Source organism: Stenella coeruleoalba (genome assembly GCF_951394435.1).
Source record: "Stenella coeruleoalba genome assembly, chromosome: 17".
NCBI lineage: Eukaryota > Metazoa > Chordata > Mammalia > Artiodactyla > Delphinidae > Stenella > Stenella coeruleoalba.
This window is the reverse complement of record NC_137163.1, coordinates 33,030,283-33,044,628: the sequence shown is the minus strand read 5'-3', so window position 1 is coordinate 33,044,628 and position 14,346 is coordinate 33,030,283. Positions and strand designations below refer to the sequence as shown.

At 41.6% G+C, this 14,346-nt stretch overlaps 1 protein-coding gene across 5 annotated transcripts in view; it reads left to right on the top strand.

Moving 5' to 3' along the window:
• Nucleotides 1-532: 532 nt before the first annotated feature.
• The window catches only part of ATP6V1C1 (ATPase H+ transporting V1 subunit C1), a 41,638-nt gene continuing 27,824 nt past the window's right edge, over nt 533-14,346 (top strand). For 2 of the 5 annotated variants that reach the window (XM_079901329.1, XM_079901328.1), the window contains exons 1-2: nt 533-780; nt 1,647-1,822. The gene's annotated coding sequence lies outside the window, so the exon portion shown is untranslated. Of the gene's footprint in view, nt 781-1,646; nt 1,823-1,861; nt 2,083-14,346 lie in introns of those variants that run through there. The other 3 variants (XM_079901330.1, XM_079901327.1, XM_079901331.1) reach the window with 3 other exon arrangements.

Sequence of the window (14,346 nt, the reverse complement as noted above, 5' to 3'; positions counted from 1 at the left end):
CTTTGCCGCGTAACCTTACTTGGTTTCCCACTATCTAATGTGGTGCCAACTATTTATGATATTTAATACACGCCTCACATACCCCTGAACTAGAAAACAGGCTCTCTCCTGCAAGGAGTGATTCACGCCAGCAGATAATCCTAAGAAAATTCGCACAGTGACTATCGCACAGTAAATGCTCCATGAACATTTATGGAATTAACCTGAAGTGGACTGGAAGGAAAAGGTGAATCAGCGGCCGAAGTGAACTATTAAGGATATTACTCAGAAAACCGGGCTGTCCGAAGAAAACCCCGAGTGGAGAAGCCTGTGTAGGGGCTGGAGACAAATTCCAAACTGCAGAAACCTGAAGAAGTGGGATAACCGTAGGGATGGTGGCCGTGAAATTCACAAGTGGCGCACGAGACTCGGGCCGGACACAGGGAGAAGCAGGAACCCTACCCAATCGCGGAACAGCGGCCGCCAGCCGCGACTCCCGGTTCTCCTTGGATCCCCCGAGAGCCTCCCAGGCCCGCCCCGCCCCGCCCGGCCCCGCCCCTCTTTCGAGGGCTCGGCCGCGGCGGCTGCGCAGTGGCGCGCGCGTAGGCGGAGCGGCGAGCGCCGCGGTCAGCTGACCGCTCCCGCTGGCACGTGACTTGCTTCGTGGGCTCTGGGGTCGAGGAAGCTGTGAGGCCGGAGATTAGGTCGGGTAGGGATGGAGCGCTGAGCCGTTAACGTCTGCCAGGCTGTACACCTCTGTACCTGTTACTGCTGCCAGTTCCTCGTTTGACACTTCCCTGGGTCAGTGAGCGATGGCTACACCGGATGGGGAGCCCCGGCCAGGCCGAAGCTTGCGCTGCGGTCGCGGCCGGGGAGGGATGGGGGCGGGCGCGGGGGCCGAGGCTGAGGCGTTGGAGCCGGTTGGGCGGCTGTGTCTGGTTTCTCGGCGCGGGTTCGTCGCCGCCTTGGGCCTAGGTTCTGTCTCTAGGGAAGAGGAAGGAGGGAAAAAGAGAAAGGGCCCCAGGGGGTACTCAGTGGCAGAGGAAGAAATAAAAATTCCGGTCTGGGACATTTCTCTTTGGATTGGGGTGAGGATCCCAGTGAATGCTCGTCCGCTTGATTGAGGGGGATGAAAGGTGGCTGAGTGGCCCAGATGAAGATCCGGGGTGGTGTGTGTGAGGTCACAGCGACCGCGAGAGCCTCCACTGGGTGTACGCGCTTGCTATGGGGGTGGCAGTTTAAAGGGTCTAGGAGCCCTTCAGAGAGGACGCAGGGTCCTTGTGGGCAGGGGAAAGAACGAGAATCCAGAGAACTCAAACCATTTTTTATTAGAATGGGGGAAGGGTAGGCAAGAAACCCCTGAAAAGGAGCTTGAGGGGAGAATCACACGGGCAAATTGAATCACCTGAGAAACAGAGGAGTAAGGGGAAGGAAAGTTTGGTTAGATTCTGTTTGCACTCTTCACTGAGGGTAGTTATAGCTACCCCCAAAGCAGTCCTGAAGTACACAGGGGAGACTGGATCCTTTGGGGGTTGAGGGGAGACTCCTTTGCAAAGATCTGTTTTGGCCTTCCAAACTTATCCTTTGGTACTGTCATCTACTCCGGAACATCTTCTATTGAACAGTAGTCACAGGAATTACCTTTCATGTTTATTTTGTTCTCACAGGTCTTTGAGAGAAAGTAGATGAAAATGCCATTCATTGTATAGTTAGGGACCTATCTAGACCCTTGGACCTAGAAATGGACATCAAGTGATGTGTTTAAGTCTAGCATAACTTCTGTCGTCTTCTGATTGCCGATTACCTGCACAGTACTTAACCACAATCACATCTAGAGAGAAGGGTGAGTTTTTTGTAGTGCACTGTAATCTCTGATTCAGCACTTTTGGTGAACCTTTTTGAGTAGGACAGCTTCAAAGGGATTTGGCAGTGGTGGTCAGTGCTTTAAAAACTGCTTTTCTGTTGGCTTGGGTGAAGCGGTTCAGTTTACAGTTCAGCTGGAGGAGATAATGAGCAACAAGGTGGGCAAAAGGTACTCAGCTTGTCAATCACGGTTCTTTGGCAACAAGCAAGTCTCAAATTGTGCTGAAGACGGAGCCTCGGGTTTGTGTCTCAGACTCTTTTGGTGTATCTTGCAGGGACTAGATAAAATCTAAAGAAACAGTACTCGGGATCTGACTAAAGTAAATGCTGAGAGCTAGGTGGTTAGTGTAATACTGCTTTTAGAACTGGGCAGGAAATGATCATTTTTATTTTTTGGCATATTAGTCTTAAGAGCCTTATTTACATTAGTTTTCTCTACCTAAAAAGAAACGTTTGGGCTTCAAAATTTTGATTCTGTAATTATTTCCACAGCTTGCGACATAGTTGCATTGGCTAAAGAGCAAAGCTGGTATGCCAAAATAAACCTTTGCCAAAGGATCTTCTTGTGCTCCAATCCCCAAGCGGTCAGTCTTCCTTTTGCACTTGAGCCTGCTTAGGCGTTGCTGCAGTTCTGACCAAATACCTCCTAGTTAAATTTTATTCTTGTACATATTCTGATCTATGTGCTGGAGTAAACCTTTTTCACCCTTTGGATGTGGAATTTTATACCATTTTAGTTATAAACTAATTCATGTTTGGTTCACATTTCACTGATGTTTTGAAGACATAGTAGAAACCATTAGCACGGTGGCCTTGGCAAGATAGCTCAGGCAGTGAAGCAGGGCAGTCTAAAATTTCCCTTTGACAAGAGTGAACCTTGGAACTAGAAAATTCAAACTGTATTCTTGATAATGAAGCAAAATCCTGTTCCAGATGTGTAGCAAATCTGCTATACATTTATAGAGTTCCAAGAGGAGCCCTGTGGGCAGTGGAGGAGATGTGCTTTGGTTACATCATAGGATAGAAGATGGAGCCTTAGCTCTGTACTTGAAAATAAAATGCAGGTAAATGCAAAAATGGTGTTTTATAGAAAGAGATTGATGTATCTTTTAAGATATTTTAAGCAAACTATCCATGAATAGGAAGTTATTTATAAATTAAGCTGGTTAACATGTGGATTGACTTTACCATGAAAGGTTTTCTTTGTGAACCAGCCTATAGTTCAGTGTTCCTCAGTGGGTGCTTTTGGCATTTTGGACAGGACTGTCCCTTGTTTGGTCCCCATCCGCTAAATGGTGGTAGTGGCCCCCACGTTGGGACAACCTAAAATGCTCCCAGACATTTCCAAGCTCCTCCTGGTGGAGAGAGGTACCATTTGGTTGTGAAACACCCCATGTGGTGCCATCCTTTACTTATGGGACACATATCCGAGTGCTTGTTAGTGACAGGCCCTCTACTAGATGTTGGGGATATAGAGGTTAAGAGCAGTGTTTTAATAAACTAGCAAGTGAAATGTATGTAGTCACTAGCTCTGTGGCCTTGGGCAAGAAATTTCATTAACTGTTCTCTCATCTGCAAGTGGGGTTGGTGATACCATCTTCTTTGAAGGAATCAACTACAAAATTGCTTAGCATATTGAAGTGCTAATCACATAGCACATATTCAATAAGTGGTTGTCATTACCGGGAAACAGGATCTCAAGCTTACTTGAGTGATGAATTGGGGGCGACAAGCTTGTTTTAGATCCTTGGCTTGTTGAATTTCAGGCTAGAATACATTGTCTTAGAGATATCAGCACCTTCTCGTGGAAAACATGGTGCTGTGGTCCAGTCACTGTTATAAAATAACAGCCTGAAAGAGAAGGGAAGTAACGTTTTGGGAGCCATGAGTGTAGAATCAGGGAGTTGCCTGGCATGGAAGGAATTGTTTGCTCCCTGGGTCAGTGTTGAGTTGCCTGTGGCAGAGAGAAAGTCTCTGGGCCCTCAGAAGGTTCCGATGGTTCCTTTAGTAATGGGGGTACAGTGCCCTCCTTGCCTGTTGATTCAGCTTGCTTTAGCAGAAATTGCAAGAGGTTTTTAACATTGTGTTATGAGTTGTTAGCTGGTTTCAGGTTTTATGATCAGCATCTATGCCTAAGTAAGGCTTGGTTCTTACACATTTATTTCTAGCCAACTGTAAAATAAAAAGACGGCAGTTGGTTATAAAATACATCAAAGATTAAATTGTCTTTCATATTTCAGTATATTTATGGCATGAAATTCAGGTAATTCTTAAAAGGATTATAGAGCATTTATAGGTACTGTTTCAGTTGAAAACAAAACAACACAAAAGTTAAGATTTTTTAAAGAAGATGTGTGTCCTGATAATTTAAAAATTTCCTTCTGTATGAATGACAAAGTCTCTTGGAAGGTAAAATCCCCCATTGTTGTTGGGAACTTTTAAAACAAGTTTTATTGTGAGCAAGTCCCTCCCACAATCCCAGTTAAGGTGCTTCTGTTTTGAAGGCTAGAATTTTAACATTCAGAGAGGAAACAGTTATTCTTACTCTTTATTTGTATGGTGTTAAAAATTTCTAGGGGAAGGATGTAGCAACTTTTTAAGATGAATGGATTGTGGTAAATGTTTTGCACTGATCAATTCTGTTAAAAGTTGATGTGTCACAATTGGAAGGCTATGTGATATTTCACTGATATCCGAGGTATGCCTTCTTGTGCCTGTTGAAATAAGTCACTTTAGTAAACGACTTGGTATTTTCAAGGACTGAAAAAGGAAGTTGTTTTGCATTTAGACCACGTTCAGCCTTTATTGAGAAATTTAATTTACTGTGAAAGGTGGTTGCATTTCAGAGACTAAAATATTGGTTCCTTGAAAGCATTAAAAGGACTTAAGTATTGGAGCACGTATAGGGGTGCTGTACTGTTTTCTGTGGTTGCCCCTATCCTGGGTCAGGCTGATACCTTCATTTACAAAAGAAATGCTAGTAGCTGTTTGGGTTTATTATCCCCACCTTTTGTGTTGTTGTGATAGTTACTACTTTACTCTTTTTATTTTAAATTCAAATCCTTGCCGTAGGAAAATAATCCACTGCCTTTAAATTCTCATAAGTGGGTGATACAGTAATGAAATAAACAGTCTCAGAGATTTGGACCCAGGATTTCCTTTCTTCTCTCTTTTCCTTCCTTCCATTTTGAAAAAGAATTGTTACTGCTTTAAAAACAAAAAAATACTTATTGTAGTCAGACAAGATAGAAGTGTTTTAAAATTTGACTAGTGTTTCTCTTGTGCCTCCAGTGTATTCTGCCTTGATTTTTTTTTTTTTATCTTGTCATCTGCATTGTTTTCCTACCTTTCCCTGCACACACAGACCTACCTACTTGTAGAGGCCTACACACACATACACACCCCCACACACAAGTATAAGCTCCTTCAAGACAGGGAGTACATTTTGTTTTGCTTCTTACCACAGTTCTGGGAGCTTACCACAGTCCTGGGAATTTAAGCACCTAAAACATTTGATGAATGATACGACCCTAACTTGAAAGCAGTTACAGTCAAACAGATATTTGGGCGGAAAAAAACGTAAAATAGATGTCTGCTTTAATGCAGTCTATTACACGGATTTCAGTGGACATGCGGGTTGAGGGAGAAATAGTTTGGGATTATATGAATGGATTTGGTGCATGGTTGGACTTGGTTGCGGAAATCTTTTTGTTAAGAGAATTTTGAGTTGATTGAAATAGGAAAGAGGTTGCTTTCTGCAAAATGGACTGTTGAGCAGAGGCAAGTAAGAAAGAGACTACAGGCAGGCCTGAGGTAAAGATGGATGAAGGGAGGTCAGAACATTGTGAAGATGAGGCAGAAAAACTCAGACGAAGGACATTAGTAGTGATGACTGTGAAGAATGGGAGATTTGAATTTTATTTCTGAGCAGAAGCAGGACTAGGGGCATAAGTTTTTGTAAGTAACTCAGCCTCCTATCACCTAGAGCAATGTTTTTTTTTTTTTGTTTTTTGCGGTACGTGGGCCTCTCACTGTTGCGGCCTCTCCCGTTGCGGAGCACAGGCTCCGGACGCACAGGCTCAGCGGCCAAGGCTCAGCCGCTGGTGGCAGCCGCTCCGCGGCACGTGGGATCTTCCCGGACTGGGGCATGAACCTGTGTCCCCTGCATCGGCAGGCGGACTGCCAACCACTGTGCCACCAGGGAAGCCCTAGAGCAATGTTTTTAGTGCTGGAAAAGTTTTTCAAGAAGTTTTGGGAATGAATCCGGATTCTAACACTATGGTCACAAAACCACCTATTTGTACAAAGGGCATTAAAATCCTCTATGTTCTGTCCTTCATAAATGAAATAAAATTGTGTATTTCTTGAGCAAAGCAGTAGTTTACCCAGATTTCGTATTGTTCTGTACTTGATTTCATATATCATATTGCTTTTCACTTTTTAACTTTGTAAGCTGCCATAGAAAGCATGCAAAACGTGGGTTCATGTAGTTAAGGTTTCTGAACTCCATAGAACAAAAATCATTCCTGTATTATAGAACTAACAATGCTGCGTGATTCTTGATAATGATGGTATGACATTTAGCCATCTTATTAAGGAATATTTGCCATTTCTTGTAACATTTACTATGTAACTCACTATATAATCATGGAAATTCCTGTTTTACTATAGTGGTTCTGAAACCTGTCCGATCATCTGATTTACTTGAGGGACTTAACAAGAAAATAGGAAAAAAAAAAGAATCCTGGGTCTTAGCCAGTATAGATTCATGGAATACAGGAGCAAAAAAGGATCCTGGATATGGTAATCCAGTCCTCTCATTTTACAAATGAAATTTACGCAGACAGTGATATGCAGAATTGGGATTAGATTCCAAGTCTTCATATTCTCAGTTCAGTGCTGTGGCCGTTACACTATGCTTCCTGAAGTTGGCATTTAGGTTCTTTCTGACTGAAATTCCCAGTGAGATAAAAAGGCTGTTTACCAACCTTGATCTCATACTTCAGACACAGCTACTACTAACCAGCTTTACTAACCAGCTTTGCCTTTATCTTTTGTATTTATACCCAGGGTTCTTTGTTGCCATGCCATTTAACGGTCTCTAAACTTTTCAGTGTTTTCAAGTGTGAGGATATTGCCCCATTTTTTTTTTTTAAATGAAGTGTGTGGGGTTTTTCTGGCATTTACATGTAGTAATTCATTAATAAAAAATTAGGAAACAGGAATACGCAGAAAGAATGAAAATGAACATTCATAATCCACTCCCAAGAGATAATCTTTAATGGGTTTTTTAAAACAATTTAATGTTTATACCTATATATAGTCTTCTTTCTTAAAGCTGTGTCAACGTTTTTATGGCTTTTGATTAACATTGACAAACTGCCTTCTAGAAATTGTCCCATTTTAAAAAAGTTACAGAACTTTTTTGGGTTATCCTGTGATATATAATTATTTTAGATTGAGGAAATATTAATGATGGCAAGTTATTATGTCTTTATTAATACTTTTTAATGAATTTATATTTTATCAATCATTAGAGCATGCTATACATTTGCAAAATTAATGACACATATGTGTGGGACATTTATTCAAGCTACATCTGTCCTTTTTTTTTTTAAACGGAAATGAACATTTCTCCACTTTACTGCCAAAGCAGTGCTCCATTCTTCCCACACATAGTATTATTACAGTCTTTCAGCCTAGACTTGTTATATTTCTCACGTTCATTTTTGTTAATCCTGTTTTCTATTAAATGTTAAAGCATGGGGCTGAGGGACTGGGAGGTTGTGGTCGAATCCCTAGCAAAACCAAAAACTCAGGAACCATACATACAGCAAAACAAGAGGAGACTTCCGCTTCTGGCCACCGTGGAATAACTGGTACCATACTTGCTTTCCCACCATAAACAACTAGAAAATTGGATAAAATATATGAAAAAACTGCTTCCAGTTATTGGACAACAGAGGTAATACAGGAACCAAGAGACAGGAAACAAATGAAATGAGCTCTATAATCCCTCTGGCTTTCTGCCTGGAGTCACTCTCTGGACCATGGTTTAGAGGAGACCAAGCAGAGCATGTTGGTCTTGCTGAGTTGAGGAGGCTTGGAGTTGGGGAAGGCTTATCTGGCTAGAATTCGTGGGTTGGATAGGCTGACAGGAGGGAGCTAGACAGAAAACCCACCATCTGTAAAGGAGTCTCTCTCTGTAGGAGGCCTGGCAAAGAATGACTAGAGAACTTTAGACAGTTGCCAGAGCTCATGGGGCCGGAAGGCGTATGAATACCTTATTGAATCCCTGGGGCATCCCATGGAATCTCCAGACGATCAGATCTTAGTAGAAAGGCTACATTAGCCCTAGAGTAAAGCTTTAGACTTAGCCTGACAAAGTATAAAAACAAGCCTTGAAGTGAAGCATGCTAAAGCTCAAGTAAGGTAACCGCCAGAACAAAGCACAACATTCTTAAAAGGAAGAAAACAAAATCCAGTGATCAGCAGTTTAATGTTGTGAATTGTAAATATGCTCAGAATTTACAGAAAACATGAACATAATGAGGAAAGAGAAGTTTTAAAAGATGGAACTTATAAAGGTGAAAAATACATCTAAAGTGAAAAACTCACTTCATGAGACAAATAGATTACTTTAAAGAAAAAGTCAGCCAGCTAGAAGATGTAGCAAGAAAGTATCCAAACTGAAGCCCAGAGAGGAAAACAATTTAAAAAAGTGAATGGGGGACTTCCCTGGTGGCACAGTGGTTGGGAGTCCGCCTGCCAATGCAGGGGAGACGGGTTCGAGCCCTGGTCTGGGAAGATCCCACATGCTGTGGAGCAGCTAAGCCCAGGCGCCACAGCTATGGAGCCTGTGCTCTGCAGCCCACAAGCTCACAGCTACTGAGCCCACATGCCACAACTAAAGCCCGCGTGCGCCTAGAGCCTGTGCTCTGCAACAAGAGGAGCCCCCACTCTCTGCAACTAGAGAAAGCCTGCACGCAGCAACAAAGACTCATCGCAGCCAAAGTTAAAAATAAATAAATAAATAAAGTTATTTTAAAAAAAAAGTGAATGGAAGCTCAGTGACCTGTGAGACAATATCAGGTGGTTTAATATACATGCCATTTTTGTCTCAAAAAAAGGGAAAGAGAAGCAGGAAAGAAATTTGAAGAAAATAATGAGTGAATGTTGAAAACTATAAACACAGATTCAAGAATCTCTCTGAACTCCAAACAGGATAAATCCTTGTGACTCTGGGGTAGGCAGATTTTTCTTATGTCAGAACTCATATATTATAAAAGAAAAAGTCAGTAAACTGGACATCAGAATTGAAAACTTCTACTCAAAAACACCATTAAGAAAGGGCAAGACACGAGAAAATATGTAAGAAATACACACGCACACACACACCTCTCAAATTGTATCAGGATCATACAAAAAATTCCTACAACTCAGTAAGATCAATGCAGCTTTTTAAAAAATTGGGCACAAGATTTGAATAGAAATTTCACAAAAGATTTGAATAGAAACTTCACAAAAGAAGATATACAAATGGTTGATAAGAACATGAAAAAATCCTGAACTTTGTAGTCATTGTGGAAATGTGAGATTCCCCTGCAACCCCCTGGAATGGCTGAAAATAAAAAGGCTGACAGCACTAAGTGTTGGTGGGCATGTGAAACAACTGGAACTGTGTATCTTGCTAATGAGAATATAAAATATTACATCTACTTTGGAAAACAGTTTGGTGGCTTCTTATAAAGTTAAATATATGCTAATCATTCAACTCAGAAATTCCACTTCTAGATGGTTATCCAAGAGAAATGAATGTGTATTTTCACAAAAGCTTTGTAGAGGAATATTCATAGCACCTTTATTGTTAATGGCCCCAAACCAGTAATCGTCCAAATGTCTATCAGCAGGTGAATGGGTAAGCAAACCATTGTACATTCATGTCACGGAACACTAAGCAATAAAACAGAATGAACTGCTACTGATACACAGGCCATAGACAAATATCACAGACATGCTGAGCAAAAGAAGCCAGATACAAAAGAGTACGCAGTGTGCACTTGCATTTACAATGAAATTCTGCATCGGGCCAAATGAATCTATAGTGTGACAGAAAGCAGATAGGCACCTGCCCAGGGCCAGCAGTAGGGTAGGGATTGACTGGGCCTTGGTGTGAGGGAAGGCTTTGGGAAGACAGAAATGTTCTTAATCTTGATTTTGGTGGTGGTTATACAGGTGTGTATGTTTGTCAAAAACTCATCAAATTGTACTCTTGTAATGGGTGCATTTTATTGTATATAAATTATATTTCGATGAAATTGACTTTAAAAAATATGGAGGAAGTGAAGGGAGCGAACCAGTTATAAGCCAGGTATTTTAACTTTATTATCGTACTTAATCTTCACAGTTACTTATTCATTCAAGAATATTCAGCAAATACTTTTTTTTTTTTTTTTTTTGCGGTACGTGGGCCTCTCACTGCCGTGGCCTCTCCCATTGCGGAGCTCAGGCTCCGGACGTGCAGGCTCAGCAGCCATGGCCCACGGGCCCAGCTGCTCCTTGGCACGTGGGATCTTCCCGGACCGGGGCACGAACCCGTGTCCCCTGCATCGGCAGGTGGACTCTCAACCACTGTGCCACCAGGGAAGCCCAACAAATACTTTTTGAGGTTCTACATACCAGCCTCTGTACCAGGTACTGAGAGTACGGTTGTGAGCAAAAGCTATCATGGTTTCCACCTACCCTAATGCACAGTTTATTTGGTAGAAAGACAGCAATAAAAAGTGTTGCTCAGGGAAATACTTAAAAGGTGCTGTGAGAGCATATAATACATTCATCCTTAGCATGTAATATATGCACTTATATGATATATGACATGATACATATTGTACTATATATTTCATATAATGTATGAGGCATTTTCTGTGCCTTGGTTTCTTCATTTGTAACCACTATCCATGAGATATACCAAATGAGTTAATCCTTGTAAAGTGTTTTGACTGGTGCTGGTAGATAGGAAGTGCACAATAAGTGTTGGCTGCTATCTTGATGACATTTGACAATTCTATTGATAGTTGTCTAATGTTGCAGGGGTACTAACTATGCTAACTCAGGGAACACTGGAGTAGGACCAGGTTTTGGGGAAGCCATTAGGAGTTTGACTAGAAATGTTGGGTTTTTTTGGAGACATCCAGATGGAGATGTCTTGTAGTCAGCTGTGGAGACTTGTTGGGTACAGCTCTAGATGCAGCAGAGTAGCCTAGGCTGGAGATACAATTTAGAATAGTGTTCAGCATCTAGACTGGAATTGCCTTGAGTATAAATAAGATCATCAAGAGAGCAACTGTGTACACACATATAACAGAGGGACTTAAACCTTGATCTGAGTCTTGAGGAATGCCTTTTAAATCATTTTCTCTTTTGCTTAACACATGATTTGCCTATATTTATGCCTGACTTCCAATATACAAGATGAAACAAAGGGAAATAATTAGGCATAAAAACAAGTCAGTTGAAGCAGTCAGCGGAAGTGGAGGTGTCCAGACCTTGGGTGAGATGATAACCAGTGGACACCAGTCTTGACTGTCTGTGTGGCTCAGAAGGGGAAATGTGTTTAGCAACAGGGATTTCACTTTTTGACCTCCCCCCGACAAATATGTTCATCTGCAAAGATAGGGATTTTTTGGAACTGAGCGTAAATTGTACTTCAGTTTCAAAGAGAAATTTTTTATGTGACTTGTTTAAGTGACAGGATAACAATGGACCAAAAAACAGGGATTTTGCAGAAGTCTTATTGATGCTCTTCTCATAGGCAGTTCTTACATTTATCCTTAGATACTTAAGTCGCTTGTCTTTCGCATCAGACTCCTCTTATATAGTTTGCTTTGACCAGAGGATAGAAGAATTGAGGCCATGGCTTTGCCTGAAGTACCAACAGGTTCTTTCTCAATCCCTCTCTTTTATATTTCTATATTCACCTGTAAAATAATGAAAGACAAAGGCTTAGTAATCTGCAGCTTTACTGATTTTTAATTTATATACTACTCTAAGGTTAGAATTTGTTTTCTGAAAGACTAAATTTTAAAAAAAAGCTTTAAAAAACATTGAAATATTTTTCTTGGCCCTTATTTTTTTTCTCTAATCAGACTTTTTGATTGGTTCAGAGGCATTGTTATAATTATATTTCATTTATTCATAAAACGAGCAAGGACTTATTCATAAAGTCTCTTATTTATTCATAACATCCCTGCTGTTGGCAGGAATTGTATATGCTGGGTTTTTAGAGCATCAGAAAAGAAGGTATGATTCTGGCCCTTCAGGATTTCCCAGTCAGGTGGAGAGGAAAAGATGTTGTGAAAAAAATGAGGCAGAATAGTGTGATAAATGCATAATAGTGGCATTTACAAGGTAGTAAGTAAACAAGATATTTCCTACGTGGGACACTGGGAACAGCCTTTAGAGGCAGGATGGGACTCTAGTTTTGTTTAGAATTACCATGGCATCATTTCATTGGATCCTGATGAAAGCTCTGTAGAGTCAGGCAGGTATTTATAAATGAGGAAATATGGTCCTCTTTCTATATTTCTTGAAATCCTTTGGAAACCTGCTGGCTGAAAAAGATTTTCTAGAACTCTTAAGTGGTATGATAGTGACATCTACTGTAATAGCTCATATGGTTACAGTCTTTGAAGAAGCTGCAGTTTAGATAATTTAACAGTATCATGAGGAAGACCTTAACAATTGATTCTGTCACCTGCCATTTTGCAGGGAGAGGAGGTGATCTGCAGGTCATCAGATACTGTTTTTCTGGCCAGGCTGAGTGCTTTGTCTGGGCTTACCATCACTATTAATCTGTGTTTAGTTTGTCGGCCATTTGAGAGAGTGCAGCTCTTAGTGCAGCCTTTTTAGGAATGTTGGAAAAAATCATCTTAGAGTACAATTCTTTTTTTTTTTTTTTAAGATGGTGGGGGTAGGAGTTTATTAATTTATTTATTTTTGGCTGTTAGGTCTTTGTTTCTGTGCGAGGGCTTTCTCTAGTTGCGGCAAGCGGGGACCACTCTTCATCGTGGTGCGCGGGCCTCTCACTATCACGGCCTCTTGTTGCAGAGCACAGGCTCCAGACGCGCAGTCTCAGTAGTTGTGGCTCACAGGCCCAGTTGCTCCGCGGCATGTGGGATCCTCCCAGACCAGGGCTCGAACCTGTGTCCCCTGCATTGGCAGGCAGACTCTCCACCACTGCGCCACCAGGGAAGCCCAAGTACAATTCTCGAGATTCATTTAATACCACCATCTTTATTTTCACCAGTTTAACCTTTCTGAGTAGGTTTTTAAATCTGTAAGTGGGGGACTTCCCTGGTGGTGCAATGGTTAAGAATCTGCCTGCCAATACAGGGGACACGGATTCGAGCCCTGGTCCGGGAAGATCCCATATGCCGCGGAGCAACTAAGCCCATGCACCACAGCTACTGAGACCATGTGCCACAGCTACTGAAGCCCACACGCCTAGAGCTCGTGCTCTGCAATGAGAAGCCACCACAACGAGAAGCCCGCTCGCTGCAACTAGAGAAAGCCCACGTGCAGCAATGAAGACCCAATGCAGCCAAAAATAAATAAACAAATTTACTAAAAAAAAATCTATAAGTGGGGAGATTGATATGTATCTCGTAGAGGTGTTAGGAAGATTAATTGAAATAATAACGTATAAAACGTTTAGAGCAGTACCTAGTATGTGGTAGATGCTCTTGAAATGGAAGTTAGAAAAAAATAAGAATATTGAATGGCGTATATGTTCAGGTCACCTTCAATTGTGTAATGACCTGGTAGGATTACTTTATTTATTTTTAAACATTTTATTTATTTATTTGGCTGCATTGGGTCTTCAGTGCTATGCGCATTGGGTCTTCAATGCTACGCACGGGCTTTTCTCTTGTCGTGGCCAGCGGGGGCTGTTCTTCGTTGTGGTGCGCAGGCTTCTCATTGCAGTGGCTTCTCTTGTTGCGGAGCGTGGGCTCTAGGAGTACGGGCTTCAGTAATTGTGGCACGTGGGCTCAGTAGCTGTGGCTTGCGGGCTCTAGAGTGCAGGCTCAGTAGTTGTGGCTCACGGGTTTAGTTGCTCCATGGCATGTGAGATATTCCCGGACCAGGGCTCGAACCCTTGTCTCCTGCATTGGCAGGCGGATTCTTAACCACTGTGCCACCAGGGAAGTCCGGTAGGATTACTTTAATTTCAGCTGTCTTTTGAAATTATGAAAGTCCATTGCGATTAACTATAATACTTTACATTTTAAAGGAAATTTAAATTTACAAAGTTCTTTCATATTCATTATTTGATTGATTATCAGGACAACTTTGTAAGATCGTTATTTTCTGCCTAAGACTCCAAATTTCAGGAAAGGTTAAACAAGCAGTGGTAGTAGAAAGTTAATTGTGGTTCTAATGAAAGCATATTAAAGTAGAAATAATGACACTATTGTATTATGAGTTCTTCTGTGTTTGTGTTTTTTA